Source organism: Pteronotus mesoamericanus, unplaced genomic scaffold, assembly GCF_021234165.1.
Source record: "Pteronotus mesoamericanus isolate MK-2021 breed Mesoamerican mustached bat unplaced genomic scaffold, CSHL_Meso_final contig_24, whole genome shotgun sequence".
NCBI classification, from domain to species: domain Eukaryota; kingdom Metazoa; phylum Chordata; class Mammalia; order Chiroptera; family Mormoopidae; genus Pteronotus; species Pteronotus mesoamericanus.
Window position 1 is genome coordinate 11,849,852 of NW_026555100.1, and position 13,856 is coordinate 11,863,707.

The 13,856-nt window shown below is 32.3% G+C and overlaps 1 protein-coding gene and 1 pseudogene across 2 annotated transcripts in view; both read left to right on the plus strand.

The window, feature by feature from the left end:
- LOC129069713 (monocarboxylate transporter 2-like) overlaps positions 1-2,787 on the plus strand; it is a 52,319-nt pseudogene extending 49,532 nt beyond the window's left edge.
- Positions 1-13,856, plus strand: part of CTNNA3 (catenin alpha 3) — a 1,483,556-nt gene that overhangs the window by 1,311,017 nt on the left and 158,683 nt on the right. The window lies entirely within an intron of this gene.

Sequence of the window (13,856 nt, forward strand, 5' to 3'; positions counted from 1 at the left end):
CGATACAATGTAGAGTTTAAAGATAGGAACATGGGTAGAAGTGAAGTGATGTTAATTTGAAAATTCAACTAACTTGTAAAAAAAAGCATTTGTATTTATAAAATAAAATCAAAGAAAAAATACTATAGGGCTACAATATTGAAGATAGTGTGGTATTGCATTAGACAAGCATATGATCAATGAAACACAATGGAGAATCCAGAGATAAATCTACACATTTATGATCAATTGATTTTTTTTATTGCTGATGTTATTACAGATATTCCCCATTTTCCCACATTTTTCCCAACTGCACCCAATTCCGCTGTCCCCTCCCCTAGCATTCACTATGATCAATTGATTTTTTGACAAAGGTGCCAAGACGATGTAATGGAGACAGGGTTTTTACCCACCCTCCCCCCAACAAATGGTACTAGGATAATTGTATGTACATATGAAAATAAATAAGTTTAGATTCTTACTTCAGTTCTTGTGCAAAAATGAATTCAAAATAAATTATAGACCTGAAAATAAGATCTAAAATTATAAAACTTGGAATAAAATGGAGAAACTTTTCAAAATTATTTTTATGCAAAGATTTCTTAGTACATAAGAAATATAAACATAAAAGAAATAGATAAATTGGGCTTTATTAAAATGAAAAACTTTAATGTCTTGTGAAACATCATTAAAAATGACAAACCAAAGACTTAGAGGAAATACTTTTACATAATACATCTGATTTTTTTTAAAAGCTGTAACTAGAAAAAGTAAGAGCTCATAATTTAATAAGACACATAGTTCAATATAGAAAAGAGCCAAGTGTTTTAACAGACATTTCACCAACAAAAGTGAAAACCAATGAGAAGCATATGAAATGCTACTCAACATCATTAGCTATTAGAGAAATGCAAATTAAAATAACAGCAAGAGACTATTACTCACCTACTAAAATGGCTATCATCTAAAAGATACACAATACAAAATGGGGAGGAATTAGAAACTGGGCCCTCATGCATTACTGATGTGAACATAAAATTGTAAAGCTAATTTGAATAAAATTTGACAGTTTCTTAAAAAGTTAAATATCACCTTACTATAAACCCTGCAATTCTACTCCTAGGTATCTACCAAAGATAAATAAAAATATATATCAACACAAAGGCTTATCCACAACTTTACATAGTGGTATTATCCAAACTAGTTGAAACCAGAAGCAAATCAAATATCTATTAATTGGGTTATGGATAAACAAATGTGGTATACACAAACAATGGAATACTATTCAGCAATAAAGAATAAAATTCTAGTACATGTTCCAGCATGGATTAACCTCAAAAACATGCTAAATCAAAGAAACCTGATGCCAAATATTAGATATTATGTGATTTCATTTATATAAAATGTTTATAAAAAGAAAAATTTTTAGAGAAAAGAGGAAGAACAATGTTTATCTGGATCTGGGATTGGATATTGGGTTTGATGGATTGTGGAAGAATGATAGAAATGTTCTAAAACAAGATTGATGTTGCAGTTGTACAACTTTATGAATGTATTTTAAATAATTGCTTTACCCACTTATAATGGTGAATTAAATGATAAAAGTTTTTACCCCATTAAAGGTGTTAAAAATAAGCTTATATCTTAATAAATTAGATTAAAAACAAAATATGTAATTATAATAAAGGAAGTATGAATATTGAACTAATAAGATGAATGGAACTAAAAATTTTTAAAAGATCAGTTATATGTGCAATTGTACAAACACCATTAAGGCAAACTACATTATGGATTTAAAAAGATTATGAAAAATAATGTTATTCTAGTGTTAACCCAAGAAGATTTGGAAACTAGGAAGATGAAAAAAGTTCATAATGAAGCTGGAAAAAATATTAAAATTTTACTATTGTAAATAAATACAAGGGATTGTACTTCTTATGGCTTAATTTTTTTGACATTAGATGAAATGGATTATCCCATTGCTATTAAAATGCAAGACTATGAGAATAAAAGACAACCAAATCAATGCATTTCATCAATAACCTTAATAATAGTTATCTGTAAAAATGTATAAAAATGGAAACTATACACTCATTTCCATGATGACTAAAGATGCCAAAGGACATCAAATTTAACAGTGCAATGAGAATATTATTTGTGATTAAGTATACTTTATTCCAAAAATGTAAGGAAGTTTATTTATGAGGAAAAGTTAATAGTATAATTTATAAAAAATAAATGAAAGGAGAGAAATGTATGATCGCAAAATAGATTCCTAAAATAATTTCATTCGGCAGTGACAGTTGCTGCTCCTGGTTTAACTAGCTTCAACTATTGAGTTAAAGCAGCATCCATGTTTCATTTTGACTGTGTATTTCTCTTTGTATCTACGCATAAGCTACAATGCCCATGAACAAATAAAAGACTTAAAAGAGACAAACTCAGATGGTCAGGAGGCTTACCCCTGCCCTGTTTTAGTAGCCTAGCAATAGCTGGCTCAGGAGATCTGAGTAAGCACAATGAAAAAAACCTTCTCAAAAAAGCCTTTGAGACCAAGAAGTTACCGCTTTTTACAAGATCTTTTTCTCCAGCAAGAAGCGCCCATTTTCATGTAGTCATTTGAGATTTCTTGTCCCATTTTCCCTGTAAAAAACATAGAGTGATTTGAGTACCAGGGTCTCTTTTTGGAGCCCTTTCAAAAGTGTGTTCTCTGCAGCTACACCCACCCGGCCAAAGCAGACCGACCTCTGGCGACCTTCACAATCAATCATGTCTGTTATCTGCTGCTTCCATGTGTCTAGCTCTTAGTGATTCCAGCCTAGTTTATTTACCTTTACGTGGTGATACTAATATGTATTCCCTGTCATCTGTGTGTGGACAATGGCCTTTTGAAGGAGAAGATAAGAGCTAGAACTATAGAACAGAACTTAACGAGTTAGATTTTTAAGCATACAGATAATACTGCAGTAAGAAGGTGAAGTTATTTTATTCCTGGTAATACACAGTAAATATTGAGTACTAGTAAAGTTCTCAGATATAAATTAAGAGGGGGGGGGAAGGCAGAGACAAATGTATTTAAAAAGTAAATAAATTAATTAAAAAAAAATAAAAAAAATAAATAAATAAAACCAATAAAAAAAAAGATATCTATGTTTTCATAAGGATATATTGATAAATGAAAAAAATCAAGAAAAAGAACAGTGAAAACAAGCAAGAAAAAGCACTTACACAGAAGTTGGAAAAGGGTACATATATATATATTTTCTTGCATTTTCATAAACAAAATGCTAAAAAAAACCCATAGAGTTCCCTACAAGCGTGTGTGTGTGTGTCAGGCCCAGGGGCGGGGAGGGATATGGGGTATGTGTCCCCAATAGTAGTGAGATTTCCCATGTATACTATCCAAGGTAGCTTCAACTGATAAATTATTTGCATGATAGACCTATTAAAAAGTAAATTAAATGCTAACCAACCAATGGTTCATTTTCTTTGTTAAATGATATTCTAGGCTGAAAAAACAAATAAAGGAAAAATTAAATTTGCTAATATTTTCAGAATTTAGTAAAGCATTTTAACATATTCATTTGGATACCACAAAAATATTTTTAAAAAGCAGTAAATAAATCTCGCGTAAAGTTGTAGAATTGACTGAAAAAGGTATTTTCCTGCCTAGTCATGGAAACAAGATATAACCATTAACATTTTAAAAGACGGCTTCATCTAGCTGTCATAAATTTTCTTTTGCTTTTTATGCACAAACTGTAAGAACAGCTTTTAGGGATGTCATATGAAAAATATCACAGGAATTCAATAAAATGGAGTAAAGTCATGAATTAACAAAAATAAATCACCATAATAAAAAATGTGATTTTATTAGGGTGTAGAGTTATTTTGTATGTGTTCAAATGTGTCTGGGGAGGTAAAACAGTACAATCTTGGAACATACTGTATGACATTTTAAATATGTAGTTAAATAATTAACTTACAGTTTAGCCATTTCTTTAATTAGACACCTAAATCAAGATTACATTTGTATGTTAGAACTGACATATGGTTTAAAGTTGAAGATAAATCAGACTGTGATAATTGTGTCATGTATATTTTCAAATTCATATTGAAAGATTGAAGTGACAAAGAGAATGGAATAGTGAAAAGAGCCGGTCCCGGAACCACCTTATTAAGATATTGTTTTGGTAGTTGAGTCGGGATGCCAGGAGGCTAGCCCTTTCTCCCCATCCTCACAACTTCTCCTGTAGAAATGTTTTAGAAGAATTAGAGGAAGTAATGAAGCATAAAAAAGCCATTTCATTTATTTTTGTTTAAGTTATTATAGCCAATTAAATTAAATTTGATTTGTAGTCAATTTAGACATTTTAGTTTTGCTTAATTAATTGTAAGGAGAGAAAAGTTTTGCGATGGAACTGCTGTGGTTAATAGACAGAGGGATAATACATTTAATTACCAAATCAAAGAGGGACAGTTTTACTTTGTCAGTGCCATATTTTTTTTTCCTGAAGTTTATTTCAACTTTTCAGAAAGAAACTTAAAAAAAATATATAGATCAGTTGTCTGTCTGGACAAAATAGGAAACATGGTTTTAATAAAAAGTGTATATCTGTCTCTACTTCAGCAAGTATTACTTGATATCTTTATATTAGATGTCTTTTAAAACACTGAAATAACTCCATATTACTGATACTTTAGGCATATTTTAATAGTGCTTGTATATTCTAATTTTCAGGGCAGCAAATCTCTGTTAAATGATTTATTTTTTTACAACAGAATTCCATAATAATGAGAGTTGTATTCTATTATGAGAAAATGAGCACTGATGTATTAAAATATTTTCCAAATAAAAATACACAGAGTATAGTAATATATTACATTATTGGAAATTCAGGTGGTTTAATTTCCTAACTTGGCTTGCTATTCTGGCATTAAAGCCAGTAATCAAAAACACTTGAGGTAATTTACTGACTGTCATCACCATCTTAAAAACTTTTTTTCTTACTTTCTCTTCTCTGCAAGCCACTTTTTCTTTCCATATACTTGTTTTATTTATTATTTTATATTCCTTTTTTTCCCTAAACAATTTCTGCCAGTAGGATCTATATATAGGATTAGAATTGAAAAGGGAAACAGTACCAAAAAAAATGTGTTACACATAGTTGTCAGATCCTAATCCTTACAATGTCTTTGAAACGTACCACTTTCTACCTGTGATTTATGGTAGTTGAGTTACTATCACAGTATCATAGAAAGAGTTATATGTCGGAGTCATATCTTGTATAAATCCTTGCTCAAAACCAGTTTTGAGCAGAATAACAGGATAAATTCTCTGATCTTCAGTTTCTTGTGAGTCTCTAATGTAGAAATAATGCTACCCATAACTGGTACATAATAGATAGTCAACAGAATTTTTTTGGCAACTCTTCTCAATATTTCAATAAACTGATAGTTGTGTAGACACTGTTAGATTGTGCACATGATATTTGTTAAACCTGGCACAGTACTAAATAAGCACTGATAGGCTTTGGCAAGGAGAGCTAAGTATTTATAGACACTTGTATGAATAAGATGTTTATAGTACTGTACTATTAAAAGATAACATTTCCCACAGTGTAGTTCATATATATTTGAAAAATGTCACAGGACAACCTAATAACATTATCAACTTAAAAACATTGCAGAAACCCCTCTTTAAGAGGCAGCATTTTGTACATTCAGAAAAAAAATCTTGTTAATTAATCTACCATGTGCTAGACATTGCTTTAGCTAATGGATCATTGAGTCATGATTATTAAACTCATTGAAAAACAAAGGACATGAGCCATGCTTTTACATTTTAACTTATAACAGTGTAACTCTTAAAAAGAATTACAAGTCTCCACAAATTTTACCTATGTGGTTTCCTACCACAGGAAAATTACACAAGAAACCAAACTATCAGAATATTGTTTTATGAACACGGAATTACTTTAACAGCAATTAAATTTATGTGGCTTTTATTAATTATATCAGCTTACAATCACCTGGGACATCCATATAAGGAAACACCCCCCTTAAAATACACATAATTGTCAACTTGTAGGCAGTAATTGAATTGGAATAGAATTTTTTCTAAGTTTAATTTAAGGGCAACTCTTCATATATTTGACATTTTTTGGATATTTTACAGTATCACTGTAATTAAATGGTCCCAAGTTTGCATAATCAATACATTGGAATCCTAGAAAAAATAATAAAATAAAATAATAGAACTTTAATCCATATTTATACCTATTCCTTAAAATCTTATATGTGTCTGAATCAAATTGAGCTCTTTGTTTTAGACATGAGATTTTCTCCATAACTGACACTTTCCTATGTCTCTGATTTTAGCAGTTATGTGTTGATTTTATACATTGTCACTATACCTTAAATTGTCTGAAGGCGTAATTTTCTTTTTTTTAAATTCTCAAATTCTGGGGAATCATCTCTATGCTGTTCTTTGTATCGGTTGAAGTATTCCTTAGTGTAAATTTATAATCTAATAAATTCCTGAAATTTTTAAGTATAGTTTATTGATTATGCTATTACAGTTGTCCCACTTTTTTTCTCCCCTCTATGCCCCTCTGCCCTGCACCCCCCTCCCTCCAGCATTCACCCCCCTTATTGCATATCCATGGGTCATACATACAAGTTATTTGGCTTCTCTATTTCCTATACTATTATTAACCCTGTACATTTTCCCCTATTCCCCACTCTCCCCCTGCTGCTGATAACCCTCCATGTAGTCTCCATTTCTGTGATTCTGTTCCTGTTCTGGTTTTTTGCTTAGTTTGTTTTTAGGTTCAGTTTTTGATAGTTGTGAGTTTGTTGTCATTTTACTGTTCATAGTTTTGATCTTTTTCTTACGTAAGTCCCTTTAACATTTCCTATAATAAGTGCTTGGTGATGATGAGCTCCTTCAACTTTATCTTATCTGGGAATCAATTTATCTGCCCTTCATTCTAATAGCTTTGCTGGATAGAGTAATCTTGAGTGTAAGTCCTTGCTTTTCATGACTTTGAATACTGTTTTCCAGCTCCTTCTTGCCTGAAAGTTTTCTTTTGAGCAATCAGCTGATAGTCTTATGGGAATACCTTTGTAGCTAACTCTCTTCTCTTGTGGCTTTTGAGATTCTCTCCTTATCTTTAATCATGGGTAACTTAATTAAGATGCGTCTTGGTGTGTTCCCTCTTGGATCCAACATCTTTGGGACTCTCTGAGCTTTCTGGATATGCATGCTTATTTCCTTTGCCAGATTGGGGAAGTTTTCCTTCATTATTTTTTCAAATAAGTTTTAAATTCTTTGCTCTTCTTCTCTTCCTGGCACCCCTATGATTCAGATATTGGAATGTTGTCCCAGAGGTTCCTAAGCCTCTTCTCATTTTTTGAATTCTTATTTCCCCATTCTGTTCCAGTTGAATGTTAATTTCTTCCCTCTGTTACAAATCGTTGATTTGAGTCCTTGTTTCCTTCTCTTCACTGTTTATTCCCTGTATATTTTTCTTCATTTCACTTTGTATAGCCCTCACTTCTTCCTTTATTTTGCATCTGTACGCAATCATTTCTGTGACCATCCTGATTATCAGTGCTTTGAACTCTGCATCTGGTTAGTTGGCTCTCTCCTTGTCACTTACTTATTTTTCTGGAGTTTTGATTTGTTCTTTCATTTGGGCCATATTTCTTTGTCTGAGAACACCTGTTACTTTTTAACGGGAAGAGCCTTAGGTATTCACTAGGGCAGGGCAACCTACTTTGCTGGGTTGTGGTACTGTATATGGGGGAAGGGTCAGAGAGGGAACAATGCCACTTGCTCTGTTCTGGCTCAGCTTTCAGTCACTTTCCCCGCTGTGGTGTTCCACAAGCGAATTGTGGCCCATCTGATGCTGATTCCTGGTGGGTGGGTTTGCGTACATTCTAGGACAGCCCTCCAACTGACTCTCCTGCGAGACTGGGAGTTTCTCCCAACACCCCGACCCCCACAGGATCTTACAGCCATGGATTTTGAGGCTTTTTTTTCCCTCGCACTGGAACCCTGGGTTGCCTGGTCTGTTTTGTTCCCCAGTTGTTCCTCCCAGTTTATCTACATGCGAATGTGGGAACACTCAGTCTGTCAGCTAGCTGCCGCCTCGCCTGCCCAGTCTGCCAGTTGCCACCTTTCTGCACATCTTCTCTGCCCCGGCTGCTCATCTCTGTCCCTACTACCAGTCTGGCTGAATGTTTTTTCTCTAACTCTTTCATTGTCAGACTTCCATATAGTTTGATTTTCTGGCAGATCTGGTTGTTTTTTGTTTTTTAAATTTGTTCTTATTTTTCTTTTATTTGTGCAAGGAAGTGTAGCATATTTACCTATGCCTCCATCTTGGCCAGAAACTGAATTCCTGAAATTTGAAATATGAAGCAAATTACCAGTAAGCAAACTATACTGCAAGTAAAAACTTTCTTTTAAAATTTTTTATCTAAAGGCCCTTAGGTTTTCACCTACCCTGCACTCTACTTCTCTTCAGCCACCATCACCAACAGCAACAATAACAAATTTTCTTGAAATAAAAAAGAAAATAAGGATATATGGCTTAAGACAGAAGATAGTCTCCATCAGCTATCCAATAAATCAAGAAATTGAATTTTGTTTTCGTTAAAACCACTTATTTAAAGATACCGACACTTTCTTACATAGGAATTAAAAAAATGAATTGGTCCTATTTCTGTTTTAATCATTCAGTGTGGGGTTTATGGGGTAAGACAGAACATTCCTAAATGGCTATTCAGTTTTGTTATTCAACATTGAGCAATAAACTAATGGTCATTTTATTGACAGAAGAGGACACAGACACGAAGACAAATGTAACCCTAAATGCCTAAAGGTATTATGCATCATGCTTAAATCATTAAAAAGAGTAATTTATAGAAATTATGGTATACATAGATGGGCAAAAGTAGGTTTACAGTTGTAATACAAATAAATAATACAATAATTAATAAATAATAATTCAAAAATAAACTTTGGCTTACAACCATGAACCTATTTTTACCTACCCCTGTATATCTCTCGTCATAGGGCTCATTTTGAGTATTATAGACTACCAGGAGACTGAATTTCTATTTTTCTGTTTTGCTCTTGGATTGTTCACACCTTTGAAATGTGGTTAAAAAATTAAATTTATTTCTCAGAGCTCATTGCCCTTTGCTATACTTCTCTGGAAATAATTGGAAAGAGAAGGGATTTAACTAAATAAAGTCACACTCCTTCTAGCTCTCTGCTTTTGTGAAAGCTTGACTAATGAGTAACAAATAGGATCTCTGTCATAGAACTTCTAGATTCTCTTTGGCAGTGAGTTAGCTGAAATATTGGTCCATTTCCTGCCCGTAAAAGAAGTGAATGATAAAACCTTAGCTTCTCCCAAAGGTATACAGCTGCTTGAAGCATTGATACACACTACGAGGGATGTCTATCATACAACTTCAGGATCCATGTACTCAGTACTAAGGCTACTTTCAGAACCTCAAAAACCCCTATTGCAACATGAGCCTTCCATCCTTCTGGTCCCTCACCAAATTACTGGAGAATGTGAGAAAAGAAAAAAGAGAAAGCTCCTTTCCTGCAGTTCAGTCAAAGATATGCCTTACCTGTCTGATCCAAACATCATCTCAAGGGACACTCGAGACCAGCCCTGCTGCCTCTTAGTTCCAGTGAGCTGGGCCATGTTTGCAATGTCTGCCTGACCTCTGTTTAACAAATGTATGACCACATTGAGAGGGACAATTATGCTTCCCTATTACAGTTGACAAATATTGTAATTTAAATGTATTGAATATTTTTATAGAAATATAGATAGGGCCCTGGCCAAGTAGCTCAGTTGGTTGGCGCATCATCCCATATGCCAAAAGGTTTCAGGTTGATCCCCAGTTGGGCCATGTACGGGAGGCAACCAATCAATATTTCTGTTTCACATTGATGTTTTTCTCTCTCTCTCTCTCTCTCTCTCAAATCAATAAACATATCTTCAGTGAGAATTTTAAAAATGTTTTCTAAAAGAAATATAGATTGGAAAGGGGGAGAAAAAACTCTCAAAATTTAAAACTGACTTGTATAATCATTTGATAATTGTCTTATACACCTGAAACTAATATAATAGTGTATGCTCATTATTCTTTAATTACAAAAAAAAATGAGTTGTAAAATCTGGAAAACTAAGAGTTGGAAAAACTAAACATTCATAACCAATTTTCTTTGAACTCATTAGCAATTTTGTATTATTAATAATAAATCAAACTAAGAGTACTATAGTCAAAGAAGGATCTTTCATTTAACAGGAAAAAATCTAAGTCAGTACATGTTGTAAGCCATTCATATGAGATATGAGTGGCTCTGAGGAGCTGGAACAAAACGCCAGCAAGGTATAAATGGCGTCAGGGGTAGTCTTGCCTATAAATATTCCAGATTTATAGCCTTTGGTCTGAAGAACATATTGTGTGAGGAAATACAGTGTAAATAAATGGAAATTGCACTCCACTGAAGTAAGAAAGGGTAAAATACAGTTTTATTTCCTGCCCAACATTTCTGCATCATGCTATCTCTAAGTGTGCAACCATAAATCTGAGATGAATCTCAGGAAATGGTGTAAAAGATTTCATTGCTAATCTATCAGATTTTAGAATTCCCTTCATTCAGTTAGAAGAAGGAAATCACACACTGCAGGGGAAAATAGTATGACCAGAAAGCTTGGGGGGAATTTAGACTTTCATATTATTTAGTGTAGAAATTTGAAACTGTAAAGAAATGAAAATTGATTTTAAATTACTTTCATTCAGATAGAGTAATATGTAAAGATTCATATGTCTGACCATTGTCTGTCAGTCCTGGAAATAAGTCTTTTGATCATTAAATGGAAAACACATAATCACTATAAATAAGCCCACAATTGTTTTCTCTGCTTTGTGGACCTTGTGGAAACAGCTTTTTTTAGCCATTATGGATTGCAGCAACCATTATACTGATCAAGGGTATTTGCTATAGAAAGGTGACTATCTTATCTGTAAACTAAGAATTATTATTTCATAATATATGTCATAATATATATTTTACATATATTAATAATTTAGATTAAGTTTTCCTATATCCCAAGATGGGTTTTGAGATAATATAGGTAAAGTGAATTGCAAGGTTTCTGATACAGAGTTGTTACTCAATAAATAATAACTAAAATTATTTTTCTGGATCTAAGACAAAAATTTTATTATTTTTTTCAAATTTCATTACTTTTAAAAGTATGAATTTGAAATAAATGTATATACATATATACATACACATATATACATATACATAAACATGTTTTCTTTCATATACTAAGACTTTTCAGGACTTTCATCTTGGGAGTAATGTTTTCCTTTGGTTTCAACAATTGTTGCTATTTTACCTCATTTTCTCTCTTTTTCTATAGATACATATATATAATGTATTCCTATCTGTACATCTATGCACAAACCTTTTTCTTTGCTGACCATGCATCTCATATAAACAGAATATTCTCCAAATTAACCTCAATATTATTACCATACTCAAGAAATTTAATATACATGTTATATTATTTATTATATGACCCTTATTCAAATGTTTTTAAATATCCTTTGGTTTTATGTTTTAGAACGTTTCTAGTTTCCCACCCCTCCCACCCCACTCTGTGGAATATTTGTGCATTGTATTTGGTTATCAGCTCTTTTGTTTTCTTTTATCTGAACAGTCCTCCTACTTTTTTCTGTCTCTCTCATGACATTTTTTGAAGATCCTAAGAAAAGAGCTTATTAAATGCCACACATTCAGGATTTTCCTTATTGTTTACTTGTGATTAGGTTTACATTAAACATATTTTGCAAAAATATGATAAGAGATGATGATATTGTATCCTCATTGCACTGTGTCAGGAAACAGCAAAGCAGTGGTGTGCTGAGATCTGATTGTTAAGATCTCAGGAATTTGCTGAGCTAGTTTTACTTAGACACAGTCATTATCAAAAATTAAATTATATTAACTTAAAATTAAATAATATATATAGGCAAAGGTGATACATATGTGAATCTATCAAGGTAAAAAAAAATACTGTGAAAAATACTACACATTGTTGTATCATTCCTCTATTCTTTTTTTTCTTTCCTCTTCCTCATGCCACCAAGAGGACACATTTATTTTATCTTACACACCTTACTATACATACTCCCCAGTGTAATCTTTATATGTGAACAGAGACAATAATGGACAAGCGAGATTCCCCAGCTCTTATGGAGGGAGGGCAATGGAAAAGGTGGTTCTTCCTGGAAAGTAGAAACCAATGCTAACCAAAACACTTATTCTCTTGGCTTGACATTCATCTCTTCTCAACTCGACCTTTGGTGATGTCACACTGATGGTTTGAAAGAGGCCATGTGAGAATACTTACATGATAGAAACCGGCAGATGCTCTGAATCAGAGATTTGTTTATTGTGCTGTTGATTTTCACAAAAACAATGGAGAAAATATTAATAATTTAGATTAAGTGTATAATTGTGTTGTGTCTGTAGTCATTATATTGATATGTATGCATAATAAATGTAGAAAAGGAGAAAATACCTATTTCATATTTGAGAAATTTGCTTATGGTGTTTTTGCTAAGCACTTAAACATAATCAAGTACTATAGCTAAATTTTTCTATTTTTCATTTTATTGTATTTTTCTGGTCATAATAAATAGCTTACTCACAACCAGAATACGGATAATATACCCAAGTATTCTTTCACTCTTTGTGTAATTTCTTTTTATTAACTATCATTTTTTTTATTCATTTGAAATTTATTCTGCTGTTGAGTATGTGGTTTATATCCATTTTATCTATGTTAAAGACTATATAGTTGTCCTACCTTCATTTATTTAAAAGTGCATTTTTGTCCAAGATCTTTCCAATGTCATCTTTATTCAATACCAAGTTTCTATATTATATAGGTTTATTTCTAGATTTTCTTTGCTGTTAGATTGTTCTGTGGATTGGAGAACCAGGCATATTGATTTTAGAGCATTTAGTGCATATAGGTCTTTTTTTTTTCTGATCAAGCTAGTCCCCCTTCATTGATCTTTTTGTTTTTCAGGGGTTTCCTAGATTCCCTTAGATGTTTTCTCCATGAGTTTTGTTCCTGAAAACATCTGGTAGTATTTTTCTTAGAGTGGTGTTAAACTATATTAAATGGGAAAATTTACATATTTGTGATATTTAATTTTTTTATATGTAGGTCATGGGGCATCTTTCTCTCTTTTGAAGTATATTTTGTGTCCTGTAGTATTTTAAAGGTTTTCTTAGAAAGATTGAGCATATTTTTTTTACTAAACTTATTTTTAAATGTTGCTATTTCTAGTATACTTAGGTCATTTTCTTTTCATTATATTGCCTAAGTGGTGGTTGTTAGTTTATATGAAGGTTACTGATTTTTGTATTTTACTTTTCTCTTATTATATCCTGATTTTAAAAAACAGACCTCATAATACAGTTTTAGATTTACAGAAAAATTGGGAAGAAATAACTTATAACCAGTTTCGCCTATTATTAACTTCTCATATTAATATGGTACATAGATTTAAATGAATAAATGAATACTGCCTCATTAGTATTAAAGTCAGTACTTTACTCAGATTTCCTTAGTTTTTATCATATATCTTTTTCCTGTGTTAGGATCCTATCCAGAATATCACCTTGCATTTAGCAGTCATAAATTCTTAGGCTCTGCCTGTCTGTCACAGCCTTCAAACTTTCCTTGTTTTAGATAACCTTGGCAGTTTTGAGAACTTCTGATGAGGTATTTTGTAGGACACACTCTTATTGCTAT